The following is a 22,323-nucleotide window of genomic DNA, read 5'->3' as shown; positions in this document are numbered from 1 at the left end:
TTAAGAGCTCAGACCGTTGCTCCAAATTGGGTCTCTGTCTCTCTCTCGATCCATCGCCAGATGAAGGTTCCCGTGCCATTCTCCTTGGCCTCTCGTCAGCTCTCATTGTCCGCCACATTCAGAGAGTCCGGTTTTATCCCATGTTTTTTCAGTAGCAGTCCAGCTGGCCTTGGTGAGCTCCCAATAGATCGGCCCCACTGTCTCAGTGGTTGGGTGCACCCCTCATGGTCCTGACTTCCTTGTTCATGTTCTCTCTCCTTCTGCTCCTCATTATAACCTTGGGAGCTCAGTCTGGTGCTCCAGTGTGGGTCTCTGTCTCTATCTCCATCCATCACTAGATGAAGGTTCTATGGCGATATGCAAGATATTCATCAGTATGATTATAGAATAGGTTCATTTCAGGTTCCCTATCCTCAGGTGCCCGAATGAACTAACTGGGAACATTGCCTTGGGCATCTGGTAGCCATTCCAAGTTCAAGTCTCTTGCCAACCCTTAGGTGGCTCCCTTAACTTAGGTATGAGTTTCCCTGCTCCCCTATCCCACCTTCCTTTATCCCCAATCACCCCGATTCCCCCAGTTCCCCTCATCCTCTCCTTCACACTTTTCTCTCCCCATCACCCCTCATCCCCATCCCACCCCACCCCCAAGATTCCAATTTTTTGCCCATCAATCTTGTCTATTTCCCATAGCTGGGAGGATATCTATATGTTTTTCCTTGGGTTTACCCTCTTGTTTAGCTTCTTTAGGATCACAAATTATACACTCAGTGGCCCCTATCCATGGCTAGAAACCAATTATGAGTGAGTACATCCCATGATCTTCTTTTTGGGTCTGGGTTACCTCATTCAGGATCGTATTTTCTATTTCCATCCATTTGCATGCAAAATTTGAGAAGTCATTGATTTTTACCGCAGAGTAGTACTCTAATGTGTATATATTCCACACTTTCTTCATCCATTCTTCCATTGAAGGGCATCTAGGTTGCTTCCAGGTTCTGGCTATTACAAATAATGCTGCTATGAACATAGTTGGACAAATGCTTTTGTCATATGATAGGGCATCTCTTGGGTATATTCCCAAGAGTGCTATTGCTGGGTCCAGGGGTAGGTTCATCCCAATTTTTCTGAGAAACCGCCACACTGATTTCCAAAGTGGTTGCACAAGTTTGCAGTCCCACCAGCAATGGATGAGGGTACCCCTTTCTCCACAACCTCTCCAGCAAAGGCTATCCTTGGTGTTTTCGATTTTAGCCATTCTGACAGGTGTAAGATGATATCTCAAAGTTGTTTTGATTTGCATTTCACTTATCGCTAAGGAGGTTGAGCATGACCTTAAGTATCTTTTGGCCATTTGAACTTCTTCTGTTGAGAATTCTCTGTTCAGTTCAGTGCCCCGTTTTTTAATTGGGTTAATTATCCTTTTAAAGTCTAGTTTCTTGAGTTCTTATTATATTTTGGAGATCAGACCTTTGTCTGTTGCGGGGTTGGTGAAGATCTTCTCCCAGTCAGTAGGCTGCCTTTTTGTCTTAATGACAGTGTCCTTTGCTTTACAGACACTTCTCAGTTTCAGGAGGTCCCATTTATTCAATGTTGCACTTAATGTCTGTGCTGCTGGGGTTATACATAGAAAGCGATCTCCTGTGCCCATATGTTGTAGGGTACTTCCCATTTTCTCTTCTATCGGGTTCACTGTGTTCAGATTGATATTGAGGTCTTTGATCCATTTGGACTTGAGTTTTGTGCATGGTGATAGATATGGGTCTATTTTCATTCTTCTACAGGTTGATCCAATTGTGCCAGCACCATTTGTTGAAGATGCTTTCTTTCTTCCATTGTATACTTTTAGCTCCTTTATCGAAAATCAGTTGTTCATTGGTTTGTGGGTTAAAATCCGGGTCTTCTATACGATTCCATTGGTCGACTTCTCTGTTTTTATGCCAGTACCACGCTGTTTTCATTACTGTAGCTCTGTAATAGAGTTTGAAGTCAGGGATGGTAATGCCTCCAGAAGTTCCTTTATTGTATAAGATTGTTTTGGTTATCCTGGGTTTTTTGTTTCTCCATATAAAGTTGATTATTGTCCTTTCAGATCTGTGAAGAATTTTGATGGGATTTTAATGGGGATTGCATTGAATCTATAAATTGCCCTTGGTAGAATTGCCATTTTTGCTATGTTGATCCTCCCAATCAAAGAGCAAGGAAGATCCTTCCATTTTCTGGTATCCTCTTCAAATTCTTTCTTCAATGCCTTAAAGTTCTTGTCAAATAGATCTTTCACTTCCTTGGTTAGAGTTACCCCAAGATATTTCATGCTTTTTGTGGCTATCGTGAAAGGTGATGATTCTCTTATTTCCCTCTCTGCTTCCATATCCTTTGTGTATAAGAGGGCGACTGATTTTTTGGAGTTGATCTTGTATCCTGCCACATTACTAAAGGCGTTTATCAGCTGTAGGAGTTCTTTGGTGGAGTTTTTGGGGTCGCTTATGTACACTATCATATCATCTGCAAATAATACAAGTTTAACTTCTTCCTTTCCAATTTGAATCCCCTTTATCCCCTTATGTTGTTTTATTGCTATTGCTAAAACTTCGAGAACTATATTGAAGAGGTATGGAGAGAGTGGACAGCCTTGGCGTGTTCCTGATTTTAGTGGGATGGCTTTAAGTTTCTCTCCATTTAATTTGATATTAGCTGTCGGCTTGCTGTATATAGCTTTAATTAAATTTAGGTATGACCCTTGTATCCCTAATCTCTCCAAGACTTTTATCATAAAGGGATGTTGAATTTTGTCAAATGCTTTTTCAGCATCTAATGAAACGATCATATGGTTTTTTTCTTTCAGTTTATTTATATGATGGATTACATTGATAGATTTGCGTATGTTAAACCAGCCCTGCATCTCTGGTATGAAGCCTACTTGATCATAATGGATAATTTTTCTAATGTGTTCTTGGATTCGGTTTGCCAGAATTTTGTTGAGGATTTTTGCGTCGATGTTCATGAGTGAGATTGGCCTGTAATTCTCTTTCTTGGTTGGGTCTTTGTGTGGCTTTGGTATCAGAGTTACCGTAGCTTCATAAAAGGAATTTGGCAATGACTCTTCTGTTTCTATATTGTGAAATACATTAAGGAGTATAGGTATTAGGTCTTCTTGGAAGTTCTTGTAGAATTCTGCATTGAAACCATCTGGTCCTGGACTTTTTTTGGAAGGGAGGTTTTTGATAACAGCTTCTAATTCTTCACGACTAACAGGTCTATTTAGGTTGTTCACCTGGTCCTGGTTTAACTTTGGTATATGGTATTTATCTAAAAAAGTGTCCATTTCTTTTACATTTTCCAGTTTTGTGGCATACAGGCTTTTGTAGTAAGATCTAATGATTCTCTGAATTTCCTCTGTGTCTGTGGTTATGTCCCCCTTTTCATTTCTGATCTTATTAATTTGCAAATTCTCTCTCTGCCGTTTGATTAGTTTGGATAGGGGTTTATCAATCTTGTTGATTTTCTCCAGGAACCAGCTTTTTGATTCATTGATTCTTTCAATTGTTTTCTGTGTTTCTATTTTGTTGATTTCAGCCCTCAGTTTGATTATTTCCAGTCTTCTACCCCTTCTAGGTGAGTCTGCTTCTTTTTTTTCTAGAGCTTTCAGGTGGGCTGTTAAGTTTCCAATGTGTGCTTTCTCTGTTTTCTTTAAGTGGGCAGTTAGTGCTATGAACTTTCCTCTCAGGACTGCTTTCATAGTGTCCCATAGGTTTGAGTATGTTGTTTCTTTATTTTCATTGTCTTCAAGGAAGACTTTAATTTCTTTCTTTATTTCTTCCTTAATCCAGGTATGGTTCAGTAGTTGACTATTCAGTTTCCATGAATTTGTAGGCTTTCTGGGGGTAGCATTGTTGCTGAATTCTAGCTTTAATACATGGTGATCTGATAAGATACAGGTGGTTATTAATATTTTTTTGTAACTGTGGATGTTTGCTTTGTTACCGAGTATGTGGTCGATTTTTGAGAAGGTTCCATGAGCTGCAGAGAAGAAGGTATATTCTTTCCTATTTGGGTGGAATATTCTATAGATGTCTGTTAAGTCCATTTGATTCATTACCTCCATTAATTCTCTTATTTCTCTGTTAGGTTTCTGTCTGATTGACCTGTCCATTGGTGAGAGAGGAGTATTAAAGTCTCCTACTATTAATGTGTGCGGTTTGATGGCTGCCTTGAGTTTTAACAATGTTTCTTTTACGTACGTGGGTGCTTTTATATTAGGGGCATAGATATTCAGGATTGAGACTTCATCCTGATGAATTGTTCCTGTTATGAGTAGAAAATGTCCCTCTCCATCTCTTCTGATTGATTTAAGTTTGAAGTCAACTTTGTTAGAAATTAGTATGGCCACACCTGCTTGTTTCTTAGGTCCATTTACTTGATAAGCCTTATCCCAACCCTTTACTCTGAGTAGGTGCCTGTCTTTGTGGTTGAGGTGTGTTTCTTGTAAACAGCAGAATGTTGGATCCTGTTTTCGTATCCAATCTCTTAGTCTGTGCCTTTTTATAGGTGAGTTGAGTCCATTGACATTAAGTGATATTAATGACCAGTGGTTGTTAACTCTGGTCACTTTTTTAGTAGTAGATTTTGTGTGTTTCCCTTCTTTGAGTTGCCCTGGTAAAGGGTCTCTAGATGTCTGAGTTATTGTGGTCATTGTTGGACTCCTTGATTAGTGATTTTCCTTCTATTACTTTCTGTAAGGCTGGATTTGTGGCTACGTATTGTTTAAATTTGTTTTTATCCTGGAAAATTTTGTTTTCTCCATTTATAGTGAACGAAAGCTTGGCTGGGTATAGTAGTCTGAGCTTGCATCCATGGTCTCTTAGTTTCTGCAGTACATCTATCCAGGACCTTCTGGCTTTCATGGTTTCCATAGAGAAGTCAGGTGTAAGTCTGATAGGTTTACCTTTATAAGTAACTTGGCCTTTTTCCTTTGCTGCTCTTAGTATTCTTTCTTTATTCTGTATGCTTTGTGTTTTGATTATTATATGGCGAGAGGATTTTTTTTTTTGATCCAGCCTATTCGGTGTTCTGTATGCTTCTTGAACCTTCATAGGTATATCTTTCTTTAGGTTGGGAAAGTTTTCTTCTATAATTTTATTAAATATATTTTCTGGACCGTTGAGCTGCGCTTCTTCTCCTTCTTCTATTCCTATTATTATTAGGTTTGGTCTTTTTATTGTGTCCCATATTTCCTGAATGTTTTGTGATGAGAATTTGTTGGCCTTGCTGTTTTCTTTGATCAGCGTGTTTATTTTCTCTATGGTATCTTCAGAATCTGAGATTCTTTCTTCTATCTCTTGTATTCTGTTGGTTATGCTTGCTTCTGTAGTCTCTATTCGTTTACCTAGATTTTCCCTGTCCAGCTGGCCTTCTGTTTGTGTTTTCTTCTTTGCCTCCATTTCAGTTTTTAAGTCTTGAACTGTTTCCATTATCTGTTTGATTGTTTTTCCTTGGTTTCCTAGGGTATCATTCACTGATTTGCTCAATTCTTCAAACTTTCTGTTATACTTCTCATCCATTTCTATAAGGGCATTTTTTACATGCTGTTTAAGGGCGTCAATCACTTTCATAAAGTCAATTTTATCTACTTCTTCATGATTAAGGTGTTCATGTCCTCCTGTTGTGAGGTCGTTGGGTTCTGGTGGTTTCATATAGTTTTTCAGATTGTTGGGTGAATTCTTGCATTGGCGCCTGCCCATCTCTTTCTCCGAATGCTCCCCTATGGATCTTCTTTTACCGGATCAGGTCTCCTTGCCTACTGATGTACCTTCCCAGTGATGGCTCTCTGCAGTGATAGCTCTCCTGGTGCTCCAGTGATGTCTCTCCTGGTACCAATATCAGATCTCCGTGCCCAAAGACGGCTCTCCTGGTACCCAGATTAGCTCTCCCACTGATGGCTCTCCTGGTGCCAAGATCAAATCTCCCTGCAGGTTGGGTAGTTCGTAAACAAAGCCCCTACCTTGCTTGTTGCAGGCAGGCCGGTGAAACAAAGGATCTCGCCTGCCTATTTGCCCTGAGGATTTGCCCCAGCGCCAGACAGACTGAGCTGGATGGTGTTATGTGCCCAAAGAGGAAAGGGGGCAGAAGGGAGAAGGGTTCTGTATGCCAGCTGGGTAGGACAAGAAGAGAGAGGCAGTATGCGGGGTGTAGAGCCCCTGCAGGGAGCCCAGGGAGTATAGGGTGGGGGATGAGGAACTTCAGAGATCCCTGTCCAGGGCTGCTTCCGCTGCCAGTCACAAACTCACCCCACTGATGTCTCTCCTGGTGCCTAGATCAGATCTCCGTGCAGGTTGGGTAGTTCATAAACAAAGCGCCTACCTTGCTTGGTGCAGTCAGGCCAGTGAAACAAAGGAAGTCTCTCCTGCCTACTTGCCCTGAGGATTTGCCCCCAGCACCAGACAGACTGAGCTGGATGGTGTTATGTGCCCAAAGAAGAAAGGGGGCAGAAGGAAGAAGGGTTCTGGATGCAAGCTGGGTGGGACAAGAAGAGAGAGGCAGTATGCAGGGTGTAGAGCCCCTGCAGGGAGCCCAGGGAGTATAGGGTGGGAGATGAGGAACTTCAAAGTTCCCTGTCCAGAGCTGCTTCCACCGCCGCCGGTCACAAACTCACCCCACTGCTGTCTCTCCTGGTGCGGAGATCAGATCTCCGTGCAGGTGGGTAGTTCGTAAACAAAGCGCCTACCTTGCTTGATGCAGGCAGGCCAGTGAAACAAAGGAAGTCTCGCCTGCCTACTTGCCCTGAGGATTTGCCCCCAGCACCAGACAGACTGAGCTGGATGGTGTTATGTGCCCAAAGAGGAAAGGGGGCAGAAGGGAGAAGGGTTCTGGATGCAAGCTGGGTGGGACAAGAAGAGAGAGGCAGTATGCGGGGTGTAGAGCCCCTGCAGGGACTTTTTGGTTTTTCGAGACAGGGTTTCTCTGTGGTTTTGAAGCCTGTCCTGGAACTATCTCTTGTAGACCAGGCTGGTCTCGAACTCACAGAGATCCACCTGCCTCTGCCTCCCAAGTGCTGGGATTAAAGGCGTGCGCCACCATCGCCCGGCTTACATTAGCTTTTTAATAGAGCTTGATTTCAGGGATGGTGGTGCCTCTGGAGGTCCTTTATTGTACAGGATTATTTTGGCTATCCTGGGTTTTTGGTTTTTCCATATGAAGTTGATTATTATTCTTTCAAGGTCTGCAAAGAATTGTGTTGAGATTTTGATGGGGATCACATTGAATGTATAGATTGTTTTTGGTAGGATTACCATTTTTACTATGTTGATTCTACCTGTCCAAGAGCATGGGAAATATTTCCATTTATTGGTATCTTCTTCAATTTCTTTCTTCAAAGACTTAAAGTTATTGTCAAATAGGTTTTTCATTTCCTTGGTTGGAGTTACCCCAAGATATTTTATGTTATTTGTGACTATTGTAAAAGGTGATGTGTCTCTGATTTCCCTCTCAGCTTCTTTATCATTTGTGTATAGGAAGAATACTGATTCTTTGAGTTCACTTTGGTTCCTGCCACATCACTGAAGGTATTTATCAGCTATAGCAGTTCTCTGGTAGAGTTTTTGGGGTCACTTGTATACACTATCATATCATCTGCAAATAATGAAAGTTTGATTTCTTCCTTTCCAATTTGAATCCCATTGATCCCCTTTTGTTGTCTTACTTATTGCTATTACTAAAACTTCAAGAACAATGCTGAAGAGATATGGAGAGGGTGGACAGACTTGTCCTATTCCTGATTTTAGTGGAATCACTTTGAGTTTCTCTCCATTTAATTTGATGTTGGCTGTCAACTTGCTGTATATTGCTTTTCTTATATTTAGATATGTTCCTAGTATCCCTAATCTCTCCAAGACCTTTATCATAAAAGGTGTTGAATTTTGTCAAATGCTTTTCAGCATCTAATGAAATGATCATACAGTTTTTTCTTTCAGTTTATTTATATGATGGATTACATTGATAGATTTTTTATGTCAAACCAGACCTGCATCTCTGGAATGAATCCGACTTGATCATGGTGGATGATTTTTTGGATGTGTTCTTGGATTTGGTTTACCAGTATTTTATTGAGTACTTTTTGCATCCATGTTAATGAGTGAGATTGGTCTGCCATTCTCTTTATTGGTTAGGACTTTGTGTGGTTTTGGTATCAGTGTAACTGTAGCCTCATAAAAAGATAAAAAATGTCCCTTCTGTTTCTATTCTGTGGAACACTTTGAGGAGTATAGATATTAGCTCTTCTGGGATGATCTGGTTGAATTCCACACTAAAACCATAAGGTCCAGAGGTTTCTTTTGTTTTTGTTTTTGTTTTTGTTTTTTGTTTTTGTTTTTTTGTAGGGAGGTTTTTGATGACAGCTTCTATTTCCCTGCTATTAAATTAATCTATTTAAATGCTCATGTGGTCCTGATTTAATTTTGGTATATGGCATCTATCTAAGAAATTTTCCAGTTCATTTACATTTTGTAACTTTGTGGAGTACAGGTTTTTGTAGTATGGCCTAATGATTCTCCTAATTTTCTTAGTGTCTACTTTTCTGTTCCTTTTTTCATTTCTGATTTTGTTAATTTGGATGTTTTCTCTTTGCCTTTTGGATAGTTTGGATAAGGGTTTGTCGATCTTGTTGATTTTCTGAAAGAACCAGATTTTTCTTTCATTGATTCTTTGTATTGTTTTCTTTGTTTCTATTTTGTTGATTTCAATCTTCAACTTCTACTTCTCCTAGGTGGATCTGTTTCTTTTTGTTCTAGAGTTTTCAGGTGTGCTGTTAATTCACTAATGTGTGCTTTCTCCATTTTCTATATTTGGGCCCTTAGTGCTATAAACTTTCCTTTTAGTACTGCCTTCATATGGTCCCATAGGTTTGGATATGTTGTACCTACATTTTCAATGAATTCAAGAAAATCTTCAATATCTTTCTTTATTTCTACTTGACATAGTGGTGATTCAGTAGTTGACTGTTTAATTTCCATGATTTCTTAGGCTTTCTAAGAGTAGTATTGCTGCTAAATTCCAACTTTAATCCATGGTGATTCGATAAGGCACAGGGGGGTTACTCTAATTTTTTTGTATCTGTGGAGATTTGCTTTGTTACCAAGTATGTGGTCAATTTTAGAGAAGGTTCCATGAGGTACTGAGAAATATGTATATTCTTTTGTGTTTGGATGGAATGTTCTACAGATTCTGTAAAGTCCTTTGATTCATTCCATATCTTAATTCTCTTATTTTTATTAAGTTTCTGTCTAGTTGACTTGTCCGTTGAAGAGAGTGAAGTGTTGAAGTCTCCTACTATTAGTTGTAAGATTTGATGTACAATTTAAGTTTTAGTAATGTTTCTTTTACTTATGTGTGATGTAGGAGGGTCTTCTATTTATCTGTTGCTTTCATTGGTTAATTAATAAAGAAAACTGCTTAGCCTGATAGGTCAGAACATAGGTAGACCGGAAAGACAGAACAAAATTGTGGGAGAAAGAAAGCAGAGTCAGGTAGATGCCATGAAGCTCCGACCCGAGATGGATGTAGATTCGAATCTTCCCAGTAAGCCACGACGTGGTGATACACAGATTATTAGATATGGGTTAAAGCAAGATGTGAGAGTTAGCCAAGAAGAGGCTAAATATAATGGGCCAGGCAGAGTTTAAATGAATACAATTTGCGTGTTGTTATTTCGGGTGTTAAGCTAGCTGTGCAGGAGCAGGGCAGGATGAAAAGCAGGCCTGCTTGCCTCATGGCTACATATGTGTGTGCTCTTATATTAGGTGCATAGGTGTTCAGGATTGCGAATGTATCTTGATGAATTGTTCCTGCTATGAGTATAAAGTGTCTAGCATGTCTTCTAATTGATTTTAGTTTGAAATCAGTTTTGGTAGATATTAATATAGCTATACCCACTTGTTTCTTTGGTCAATTTAATTAGAAAACCTTTTTCCAACCCTTTACTCTGTGGTAGTGTCTGTCATTGAGATTGAGGTGTGTTTCTTGAATACAGCAGAAGGCTAGATCCTGTTTTCAGATTCGTCCTCTTAGCCTGTGTCTTTTTATATGTGAATTGAATCCACTGATATTAAGTGATATTAATGACCAGTGGATATTAATTCCAGTTATTTTTTTGGTAGTAGTTTTTGTGTGTTTCCTTTCTTTGGGTTATGCTGTTGGGTGGTTATCAAATGATCATGTTTTTCAGGGTGCAGTTAGCTTTTTTGCATTGGAGTTTTCCTTCTAGTTTTTGTCATGGACTATATTGTTTTCTTCATTGATGATAAATGAAGGCTGTGCTAGGTATAATAGTCTCCCTTGCATCCATGGTCTCTTAGTGTCTTCAGCACATCTATCCAGGAACTCCAAGCTTTCATGATTTCCATTGAGAAGTTGGGTGTAATTCTGATAAGTTTACCTTTATATGTTACTTGACCTTTTTCTTTTGCAGCTTTTAATATTTTTTCTTTATTTTGTATGTTTTCTTTTTTTATTATTATATGGCAAGGAGATATTTTAATCCAGTCTATTTGGTGTTCTATTAAGCTTCATGTGCCTTCATAGGAATATCCTTCTTTGATTGAGGAAGTTTTTCTTCTATGATTTTGTTGAATATATTTTCTGTGCCTTTGATCTGGAGTTCTTCTCCTTCTTCTTACGCTAATATTTTTAGATTTTGTCTTTTTATGGTGTCCCAGATTTCCTGGATGTTTTGTGTTAAGAATTTGTTGGATTTATTGTTATCTTTGACTAATGAGTCTATTTGCTAACTAGTATCTTCAGTGCCTGATATTCTTTCTTCTATCTCTTGTATTCTGTTGGTTATACTTGTTTCTGTAGTTCCTGTTTGTTTACCCAGATTTTCCCTATCACGAATTCACTCAGTTTGTGTTTTCCTTATTACCTCTATTTCAGTCTTCCAGTTTTCAACTGTTTCCTTCACCTGTTTGGATTTTTTTCTTGGTTTTCTTGGTGTCTTTGAGGGATTTATTAATTTCTTCCAATTTTTTGTTTGTCTTCTCCTCCATTTCTTTAAAGAAATTTTTTATTTTCTCCTTAAAGGTCTCCATTATTTTCATAAAGTTACATTTAAAGTCATTTTCTTCTACATATTCCAGGTTAGGATGATTAAGTCTTCCCTGTTGTTTTACCACTAGATTCTGGTGTTACCATGTTGTTTTTTACATTGTTGGAGGAATTCTTGCATTAGTACCTACCCACCTCTTCCTTCAAATGAGATCAGCAGTGTTTTTGCGTCTTGGTCCAATCCTTGTTGTGGCTGTCTGTTTAGGAGGTTTCTTTTTTTATCTGCTCTGTACTGTCAATGTCTGTCTCAGAAAGCTTCTGAGGTCTCTATAAGCCTGCTCTCTTGGTCTTCTCTCCTGGTTTGCTCTCTTGGTGCTCTTTCCTACTCCACTCAGTGTTGTAGTAAGCTCTTTATCCACTCAATATTGTATCCAGGTCTCAGCTCTTAGGTGGGGTGTGGTTAGTAGCTTGTGGGGTCCAGTGGATGGGTTTGGGTCTTGGGGGAGCCTAGCCACAGGAACCTGCCAGATGGATGGCTAGAAAAGCCAAAGGAGTTAGGGTTGGGACCTGGCATTTTGTCCCACTAGGGGTTCCTAGAGAGTAGGATGTCCTACCGTGTGACTGATCACTCACTTCCTAAGTCCCCTTAGTATTAGAACAATCTGTGTTTCGGAGTTGCACCAGTTTTCATGAAGATAGGGCAGTTTGGGTGCAGAGTGTGGCTAGTAGTTTGGATGGCTGCTGGATGGTTTTGGGTTTGGGAGAAAGCCTGGCTGCAGGAAACTCCCTGCTGGTTGACTAGACAAGCCAAGGGAGTTGTGGGACCCAATGGGTAGGTCCTAGAGGGTGGGGTGTCCCACAATGTGGCTATTCATGCACCTCTTGAGTCCCCTCACTAGGTAATATGTTCTTAAACTTCAAAGACTCTCAAAACTTGACCAGAAAACTCTTAAACATGAAAATAATTTCTGCAAAGAGAAAGATGTAAAGTAAACATACAACAGTTATTGTCCTTTTGTGTAATAGTAACAAAGGTACTAAGAAAGAAATAGATAAATTTCATTACTATGTCAAAACAAATAAAATACCTAGGAATCAGATTAAGCAAGGAGATTAAAGACCCTTACAATGAAATCAATGGGACATTGAAAACTGAAGATAATAGTGAAATTGACAGGGAGCTGCAATCGTACCAATGTGATAGACAAATATAATCCATATCTACATCCCATTTGACACATCATACAGAACTAGAAAAACAATGCTGAAATTGATTATCTCTCTAACACCAACTGAAACTGTGTTTTTCAGTACTCAGTCATGCAATCACTTCAGTACTGCATGAACTGCATTGAAAGGGTGGAGCCTTGTGTGCATACCACTTTTTCCACCAGGGAAAAAAGAACATAATGAGCTTAACATTGACTCACTTTGGGATCTTCTGCTCCATGAGAAAAGAGCTGTGTGAGTCTGCGGTGAGGCAGCACTTCAGGACTGGAATGTGGGGAGCAAAGCTAAGAATCCTGTGAATGGGTAAGAGGAGGAGAACACAGGCACACAGTTCTCCCATTAAGAACAATGTTAGTGACATCAAAACTTCCAATGTTTTTCATACATGTTTCACCACCAAAATAATGGCCTGAAGACCAAGATTTTACCACAATAACTTCTGGACACAATCAAGCTGCAATGTACTGCTGTTCTTGAGAGGCAAACCCTGAGATTCACTCAGTATTGAGTTGTAATAATAATTGGATATCAGGATTTGAGAACTTTTTATGCGCCAAACCCCTGGAAACAGAGATTTAGGACTTTCCTTCACACAGAATAAACTTTCATATAAAAGAGCCCCTCAGTGCCTCCAATGCAGGTGCTATGGAAAAGGGAAATGCATGTCACAAAAGATGTTAACAAGCAATATAGAGTTTGTTGTAAAAATTGTGATGCTGTGTGGACTTGATGGTGAATATACAAAGAACCACAAAGCCCAGTGTCACAAGCCCCCAGCACCCTGTGTTTCACAGTAAAGACATTGTCAAGACATCTGGCACTCTCTCTAAACACCAGGCTGGGATGGGAAATCTGCATGTGATGGGCAGGAATCCAGGATTGTTGTGATGAGCAGTGGACTCCGTTCCTGCCGTCCAGCTCATGGCCACATGGCTAGCTTATGCCCCAAAATAATTACATGGAAACTATATTCTTTTAAACACTGCCTGGCCCATTAGCTCTAGCCTCTTACTGGCTAACTCTCACATCTCGATTAACCCATTTGTAATAATCTGTGTAGCACCATGAGGTGGTAGCTTACCAGGAAAGATCTTAACCTGTGTCCATCTTGGAGAGGAGAGTCATGGTGACTGCCTGATTCAGCTTCTTTCTCCCAGCATTCTGTTCAGTCTACTCCGCCTACCTAATTTTCTGTCCTATTAAAGGGCCAAGACATTTTCTTTATTAACCAATGAAATCAACACAAAACAGAAGACTCTCCCACACAGGATGATGACCCAGTGCTGTTAGTTCCTGGTTTGCATTCATGCATTTGGGACTCTCTTTTTATTTTATGATGGCATTCAGAAATTCAGTCCTTGCCATTTCTTTTAGTTTCTGTGGAAAATGGATTCATGTATATAACAACCTGTTCCTGTAGCTGGTTTTTTGCTTAAGATATCTTCTCAAATATATTTTCACTTAATAAAAATGGTATCTTGTAGAATTTAAAAATATATGAATAAAGAATATGAAAATAAATTAACCTCCATATCGAACTAAAAAATATATACCTGCTATCGTTGTCTAGTGCAATTTTCACTAAAGTTATAGTGGCTGCAATGCATTTCTCTTACATTTGTGGTTGTGAGCCTAGACTTTAACAGCTGAGTTATCTCTCTAGACAAGCTATGCATTTCTCTATGAGTACATTAAGATAAATGTCTTCCTGGTTTTTTCAGTTGATTCCTTATACATACTCATGTTAAATGCTTTAACTTAAATGAATCTGGCATAAATACATAACATTATTTTTATCTTTTGGGAAACCATGATTTTAATAGTTCAATTGGGTATCTAAGTTCAAATATTCATTTGCAGTTAGAATGGAACTAGTGAAATATTGAGGATTGGGTGCTTCCTACTCTGAATATGTCTCAGGGGAGTGACTCCTCAGACTGTGAGGAATCATATGGACCCAGGAATAACCTTAGGTTGAGTGATGGAGAGACATGCATTATCCATGGTGATGCACATTTATCTACAAGTTGAGGATTGCAGAGCCCACCTGTATGTTGTACTTACTGCTGACTGCCTTTCCTGCTCCTAATGGTGAGTGGAATCAATGTCAACTAATAATCCATCACCCCCTTCTAATATGAACCATGGCACAATCTCTTTCTCTATCTTGAAAAAACTGAATACTTTCTCTTATTGAGAAGAATCAAAATGTGAAATGCATTGTTGTTAGTTACATAAAATTACCTGAAGAGACCGTTCCATGGTAAAGAGCTCATCCTGCTCTTTCAGAAGTCATGTTCAGTTTCCAGCATTCACATGGCAGCTTACAACCATCTGTAACTCTAGGTTGAGAGAGAATCCCATGCCCTTTTCTGATATTCAACAACAAGAGGCACAAATATGGTGTGCACACAAACTGACACAATGCTCATATACATTAAATAAAAATAAAGACATTTTTAAATAGTTTAATCCTGGTCTAGGCTTGGTAAACTATGAAGAGCAAGCATATCTCTGATCAACGTCTCTAGACTTGGAGCAGGAAGAATTGTACCCACAAACCTTCCCACCAAGCTGTCAGAAACATTTATGGTGAATGATTATAGGGTGGAGAAGTTGGAGAAATAAAAGCAGATCTGTTCATGTGTTAGGGAGAGAGGCACATCTGAAGAGGTGATAGCAGTGAGGAATGAACTGAGGTAGATGCTCTACAGTCTCCCTACCAGGGTCAGATGACTGACCCTGGTATTGTGGCTGTGGGCGAGCTGCACACAAGGGTCTGAGATCAGGAAAACTGATCTTGCTCCTTGTTGTCTGCAACTTTGCATGAGCTAGCAAGGGCAGTGCTGGAGAGTTTGCCTGAGTGGTGATGATGAGAGAAAGCTAGCAGGGTGATGAATCCAGTCTTCCACTACATTATGAAACACAAAGAAACACCCAGGAGATGTGGTCCAAACAGCAATATGCTCTAGCACAGAGCTATAATAAATAGATCTGTTTTTTGTGTTAGATCACCAGGCTCTGGTATTCCGCTATAGGAATAAAAATAGACTAAAGGAGAGTAGATGAGACAGGGTAAATGTCAAGCAAAAGAGAGACAGGAGGACTCTCTGAGTATGTGTAAGACTGGCTAGTATAAAGCTCCATGTGGATTTTCTATACCCACACTTTTCAGAAGGAAACATATACAAAAGATGGTGTAAACATCCTCATGGGCCTAGGGAAAGAGTCTCTGAGTACCCAGATGAGAGTGCAGCCTTAACCACACCTTAGCTATAGACTATGAGAAACTGAGGAGAGGACCCAGACACAAACCCTGCTCATATCATAGGTGTTGTGGTTGTCACTACATTTATATTAACTTACGGAGCTGTAGAAAATTAATGTAATACAATCTCACTATTCTAAGAGAGGACAATAAACTTAAAAAAACTCAAGATGCACATCTGAGAAAAGACTCTAAGACTCATTGTGCTGAGATTTCCCACTCCACATGGGAAGGATGGAGAAGCCCAAAGAAGGCTCATGTAGAAGTGGAGAGAGTGCCTAGGTAGTAAACCTTCCCTGAAAGTGGCTATGTACCCTTGGGCCTCTAATAAGAACAAAATGACCTTAAAAATAACTTTAGGAAAAGGATTGAGGCCCTTAAAGAGGAAATAAAAATCTCCCTCAAAGAAATAGAGAAAAAGACAAACAAGAAACTGAATGAAATCAACAAATATCTTAAGGAAAGCCAAGAAAAAGCAAATAAAGAGGTTGAAGAAATGTATTGAGATCTGGTGCCCTCTTCTGGACTGCAGGCAGAGCACTGAGAATACTGTATACATAATAAATTTATAAAAAAAAAGAAATAATTCAAGAATTGAAAATTGAAATAGAAACAAACTAAGGAAATTCTGTAAATAGAAAATATGGGTAAGCAATTAGGAACCACAAAGGCAAGCAAGCATAAACAACAGAAAACGAGATTGAACATTGAATCTCAGGTGCTGAAGATACGATAGGGGAAATGAATTTACTGATCAAATAAAATGTTAAATCCAACAAAAGCTTAACATAAAATATCCAAGAAATATGGGGCATCATGGAGAGACCAAACCTAAGAATAATAGGAATGAAAGAAAGAGACACAGTTCAACTCAATGGGACAGAAAATATACTCAGCAAAATCATAGAAGAAAATGTTCCCAACCTAAAAAAGGGAAGTGATATGAATATACAAGAAGCTTACAGAACTCCTTGTAGACTGGACCCCAAAAATAGTCTCCTCACCATATAATAACCTATTGGTAGAGGGTACTTGTTCATTTCGCGGCTGCCCACACTCCCGAAATAATCACACAGAAATTTATATTAATTGTAATGCTGTTTGGCCAATAGCTTCAGCATAATTTTGGCTAACTCTTATACCTAAAATTAACCCATTTCTATTAATCTATATATCACCACATGGCTATGACTTATTGGCAAGTTTTAAGTGTGTCTGTCTCCTGTGGGCAGCTACATGGCTTCTTGCTTCCTCTGCCTACTTTCACCTCTATCCACTTGGAATTCCCATCTTGACCTATTCTGCTAAGTCACTAGCTGAAACAGCTTTATTGATTAACCAATAAAAGGAGAGCATAGACAGAAAGTCTTCCCACACCAATAATAAAGACACTAAACATACAGAAAAAAGAAAAAATATTAAGAGCAGCAAAGGAAAATGGCCAAACAACACATAAAGGCAGACTGAATTGAATTACACCTAACTTGTCCATAGAACCAATGAAAGCCAGAGGGTCATGGTGAAGCATTATTCAGACATTAAGATATCATGGATGGACTCAGAGGGGTGATTGTCTGCTGGTCGGGCAGGCCGGAAGGTTCCCATAAGGGAGTGCAGGGCACCTTCAGCTTTTGCTGCAGCGTCTTCTGTGTTCCATTCAACCCTGCCCTGAACCCACTTTCACCCTTTGTCTGCAGTGTCATTGGACTACCAGGCATCCCTGTTTAAGTGGTGAGGAGTTCCATCCAAACAGGAACAGTTCCTGCTCCTGCACTGAGGAGATCCATGCAGAGAGTCAGTCACAGCAAAGACTGGACCAAGACACCAAGACTCTCCTGACTCCATTTGAAGGAAGAGATGGGCAGGTGCCAATGCAAGAATTCTTCCAACAACTTGAAAGGCAACATGACATCACAAGAATCCAAGGATCTTGAAACAAGAAGAATTGAACACCCTACTCCAGAAGAAATAGAAGAAATCAACTTTAAACGGAACTTTATGAAAATAATAGAGGACCTTAAACAGGAGGTGAAAAACTGCCATAAAGAAATAAAGATGACAAACAAAAAGGTAGAGGAAATGAATAAATCTCTCAAAGACACCCAAGAAAAACAAGAAAAAGCAACCAAACAGGTAATGGAAACAGTTCAAGACTTGAAAAATGAAATGGAGGTAATGAAGAAAATACAAAGTGAGGGAAGGCTGGATATGGAAAATCTGGTTAAACAAACAGGAACTACAGAAACAAGTATTACCAACAGAAAACAAGAGATAGAAGAAAGAATCTCAGACACTAAAGTTACTATAGAGGAAACAAACTCACTGATTAAAGAACAAAACAAATTCAACCAATTCTTAACACAAAACATCCAGGAAATCTGGTACACCATGAAAAGACCAAACCTAAGAATAGGGGTAGAAGAGGAAGAAGAATTACAGCTCAAAGGCCCAGAAAATATATTCAACAAAATTATAGAAAACTTTCCCAACCTAAAGAAGGATATATTCCTATGAAGGTACAAGAAGCATACAGAACACCAAATAGACTGGATCAAAAAAAAAGCATCCACTCACAATATAATAATCAAAACACAAAACATACAGAATAAAGAACAAATATTAAGACCTGCAAGGGGAAAAGGTCAAGTAATATATAAAGGCAAACCTATCAGAATTACACATGACTTCTCAATGAAACCATAAAAGCCAGACGGTCTTGGATAGATTTGCTGCAGACACTAAGAGAGCATGGATGCAAGCCCAGACTACTACACCCAGCAAAGCTTGTATTCACCATCGATGGAGAAAACAAGATATTCTAGGACAAAAACAGATTTAAAAAATATGTTGCCACAAACCCAGTCTTACAGGAAATACTAGAAGGAAAATCACAAACCAGGGAAGCCAATAACACCCATAATAACACAAGCATCTGACAACACTCCACCCTCACCAGCACAACTCAAAGAAGGGAAACCAGAAAAAATAACCAGAATTAACAACCACTGGTCATTAATATCACTTAATATCAGTGGACTCAATTCACCTATAAAAAGGCACAGGTTAAGAAAATGGATATGAAATCAGGATCCAACATTCTGCTGTTTACAAGAAACACACCTCAAACTTAAAGACAGACACTACCACAGAGTAAAGGGTTGGGAAAAGGTTTTCCAATCAAATGGACCAAAGAAACAAGTGGGTGTGGCTATACTAATATCTAACAAAATTGATTTCAAACTAAAATCAATCAGAAGAGATGGATATGGACACTTTATCCTCATAAGAGGAACAATTCATCAGGAGGAAGTCTATTTGTAGTGGGGGCTGCGGGCCTCTTCCCACAGCCCGGCTCATGGTTGCCTGGCTAGCTTATGCCCCAAAATAACGACACACAAACTCTATTCTTTTAAACACTGCTTGGCCCATTTCTGTTCATGTATGTAGCACCCCAGGTGCGCTTGCCAGGAAGATTCTAGCCTACATCCATCCTGGGTTGGAGTTTCATCGCGTCTGCTCTGGAGAGGAGAGCATGGCGTCTGTCTCTGAGAGGAGCTGCCTTGCATCTGAGCTCACTTCCTCTTCCTCCCAGCATTCTATTCTGTCTACTCCACCCACCTAAGGGATGGCCTATCAAATGAGCCAAGGCAGTTTGTTTATTGACAAATGACCTTCCTCCATCATTTCCCCTTTTTCTGTTTAAACAAAAAAAAAGGAAGGCTTTAACTTTAACATAGCAAAATTACATATAACAAAACAGTTATCAAGTAAAAATTACAATATTTACATCTATTTTATCTTTATCATAACTAAGGAAAATTATAACTATCTATCTATTCTTCAACTCCATCAAAGACTCCAGAAGAATACAATATTACCTAAGCAAATAAAAAGTAAGCAATTTTCAAAACTCTAGAAATGACAGAGACATCTCGCTGCCTGGACAGTCACCGAAAGTTCCTCTGTATCGTTGGGGCATCCATCTTCGGCCTAAAGGTCCATAGTATCCAGAGACATTTCCATGAAGCAGGAAATTTCAAAGTCAGTTCAGTCACTATCTCCTGTGTCCTGCAGAATGTCTCGCAGACTCCTTCATGAATCTGGAACCCTGAAATATCATCTCACCTTTAGGCAAGTTCAGTAGTCCTCTCTCTGTGGGTTCTCTGTGTCCAGTTTATGCAATAGTCCAGGCAAGAGCAGTTTCTTGCCCAAATAGCTAAACAACTCCATAAGGTGCCTCTTTGATGCCCATCTTCTTTCTTCTTGAAGTAGATTGGTGCTGCCAGGAGCAGACGTGTCTCGTTGTCATGAAAAACCCTAAGTTATTAAAACACTTAAAATGCCATATTTTATAATCTTTGAAAGATATGAAGAATGCCTATCTAAAATATATCTATGTATATCTAGAAAATCTAACAAACATTACTACAAACTTGACTATTATTGATAATTATCCATTAACAACCTATATACATTACATTTTTAAGTGACCTACACAATCACAAAACCTTAATCAATATCAGAAATACATATACATATAATAAAATTGACCTTAATATCAGTAAACCAAGATTCATATCAATGCAAATTATTCACATCTATATCATCTCCCCCTTTAAATGTAAAAGAACATTTATAAACAATATTTGGGAATATGGACGTAGTTTTTTCTCTCCAAACTGCTTCCTGCTGAATGGGGGTGCTGTTATTCGGGTCTTTTATGGGATAACCTGTCTGCTAGGTTCATCACAGTTGGCAGTTGAGCAAAGTAATTTTCTGAAGGTGTTCACAGCAACCCTTCAGGAGGACGTGGTCCATCATACCATATTGTGATAGAAGAAATCCACAGCATCTCATCCTCTGTGAAAACAAAAGAAGAAACTCCTTTCCAAAGCATCATGTCCTTAGATTCAAATTTTTAAGTCAAGGTATTTTGAAAATATCTATCTTGGATTAGTTCAGCAGCATTTATAAACAAATATCTTTTAGCATCTGTTGCTCCTTCCTCAGCATTCAAACAATTCAAAGAGAGCATAATAGCATACAGTATCAAGATTCTCATTGTATGTTCCATCTTTGTACAGCTTTATTTCAACTCTATTTTGTTTATTTTTACTTTTGTTTTATATTCTCTGTATATATTTGTCCTGGAATAACTCTGTAGACCAGACTGTCCTTGAACTCACAGAGATCTGTCTGTCTCTGCCTCCCAGGCAGTGGGATTAAAGGCGTGTGCTACCACACCTTGAAGTCTCAGAGGTCAAACTCCCTCTGCCTCCCAAGTGTTGGGATTAAAGGTGTGAACTACCACACCCTACTACTTCCTTATTTTTGTTTTTTTTTTTACTTTTAAGAACTTTATCTTTCAGCCTGCATATATTTTTAAACACACTGTAAATCATTTAAAGTTTTCTTTGTCTTTGAATCTCTCTTTACTGTATCTCTCTCTTTTTCTGACCACACGAGCCTTTAATTTACCAAACAATATCAGTAGGATGAAAGCCATGGCTTTGACGGCTGGATCCAGCCATTCCTTAGCTTTCCAGCCTCATGGCTGAGGTACCGGCTGTAGCCATGTTTATCACCACAACTCAGTGGTTTCAAGGTCCTTGCCAGCAAACAAGCTACAACACTAAAATGCTCTCTCTGTAGCTGACCTTCTGCCTCAAAGAGTCAGAGTTTGCCCTGGCAGGATGGCCCACAAAGCCAGCATTTTAAAACAGCACAACTTTTTTCCTGCTACGGCTGAAAACCGAAAAGCATGCCTTCAGCTTTTCACCAACACCGTTTTAAGTGTTTCGTGGCAGGACCTCTTAAATGAGCTGCAAGGTTTCACAGCTGAAGCTGAGTCAGGAAGCCTCTCTTAGATGAGAGCACTTGCTTGCCTCTAGCAAGCAGAGCAGACCCGAGAAATTGCTGCTACCAAGAAAACACGCTTTACTCTATTCTTTCCCAAGCTTTCTCAGGCTTTCTGTGGATGCAGTTATCCACGTGGGCGCCATCTGTAGTAGGGAGCTGCGGGCCTCTTCCCACAGCCCGGCTCATGGTTGCCTGGCTAGCTTATGCCCCAAAATAACGACACACAAACTCTATTCTTTTAAACACTGCTTGGCCCATTTCTGTTCATGTATGTAGCACCCCAGGTGCGCTTGCCAGGAAGATTCTAGCCTACGTCCATCCTGGGTTGGAGTTTCATCACGTCTGCTCTGGAGAGGAGAGCATGGCGTCTGTCTCTGAGAGGAGCTGCCTTGCATCTGAGCTCACTTCCTCTTCCTCCCAGCATTCTATTCTGTCTACTCCACCCACCTAAGGGATGGCCTATCAAATGAGCCAAGGCAGTTTGTTTATTGACAAATGACCTTCCTCCATCATCTATTCTGAAATCTATGCCCCTAATATAAAAGCACCCACATATGTAAAATAAATATTACTAGAACTCAAACATACATCAAGCCCCACACTCTAATAGTAGGAGATTTCAAAACTCTGCTCTGACCAATGGACAGGTCAAGCAGACAGAAACTTAACAGAGAAAGAAGAGAACAATCAGATGGAATGAACCAAATGGACTTAACAGATATCTATAGAACATTCCACCCAAACAGAAAAGAATATACCTTCTTCTCAGCATCACATGGACCTGCTCAAAAATTGATTACATAACTGGTAACAAAGCAAACATCCATAGATACAAAGACATTGTAGTAACCAACTGTGTACTATCAGATCACCATGGAATAAAGTTAGAATTCAACAACATTTCTAACCCCGGAAAGCCTACAAACTCATGG

The sequence above is a fragment of the Chionomys nivalis genome, chromosome 1 (genome assembly GCF_950005125.1).
Source record: "Chionomys nivalis chromosome 1, mChiNiv1.1, whole genome shotgun sequence".
NCBI classification, from domain to species: domain Eukaryota; kingdom Metazoa; phylum Chordata; class Mammalia; order Rodentia; family Cricetidae; genus Chionomys; species Chionomys nivalis.
Note: the sequence above shows the minus strand (reverse complement) of the source record.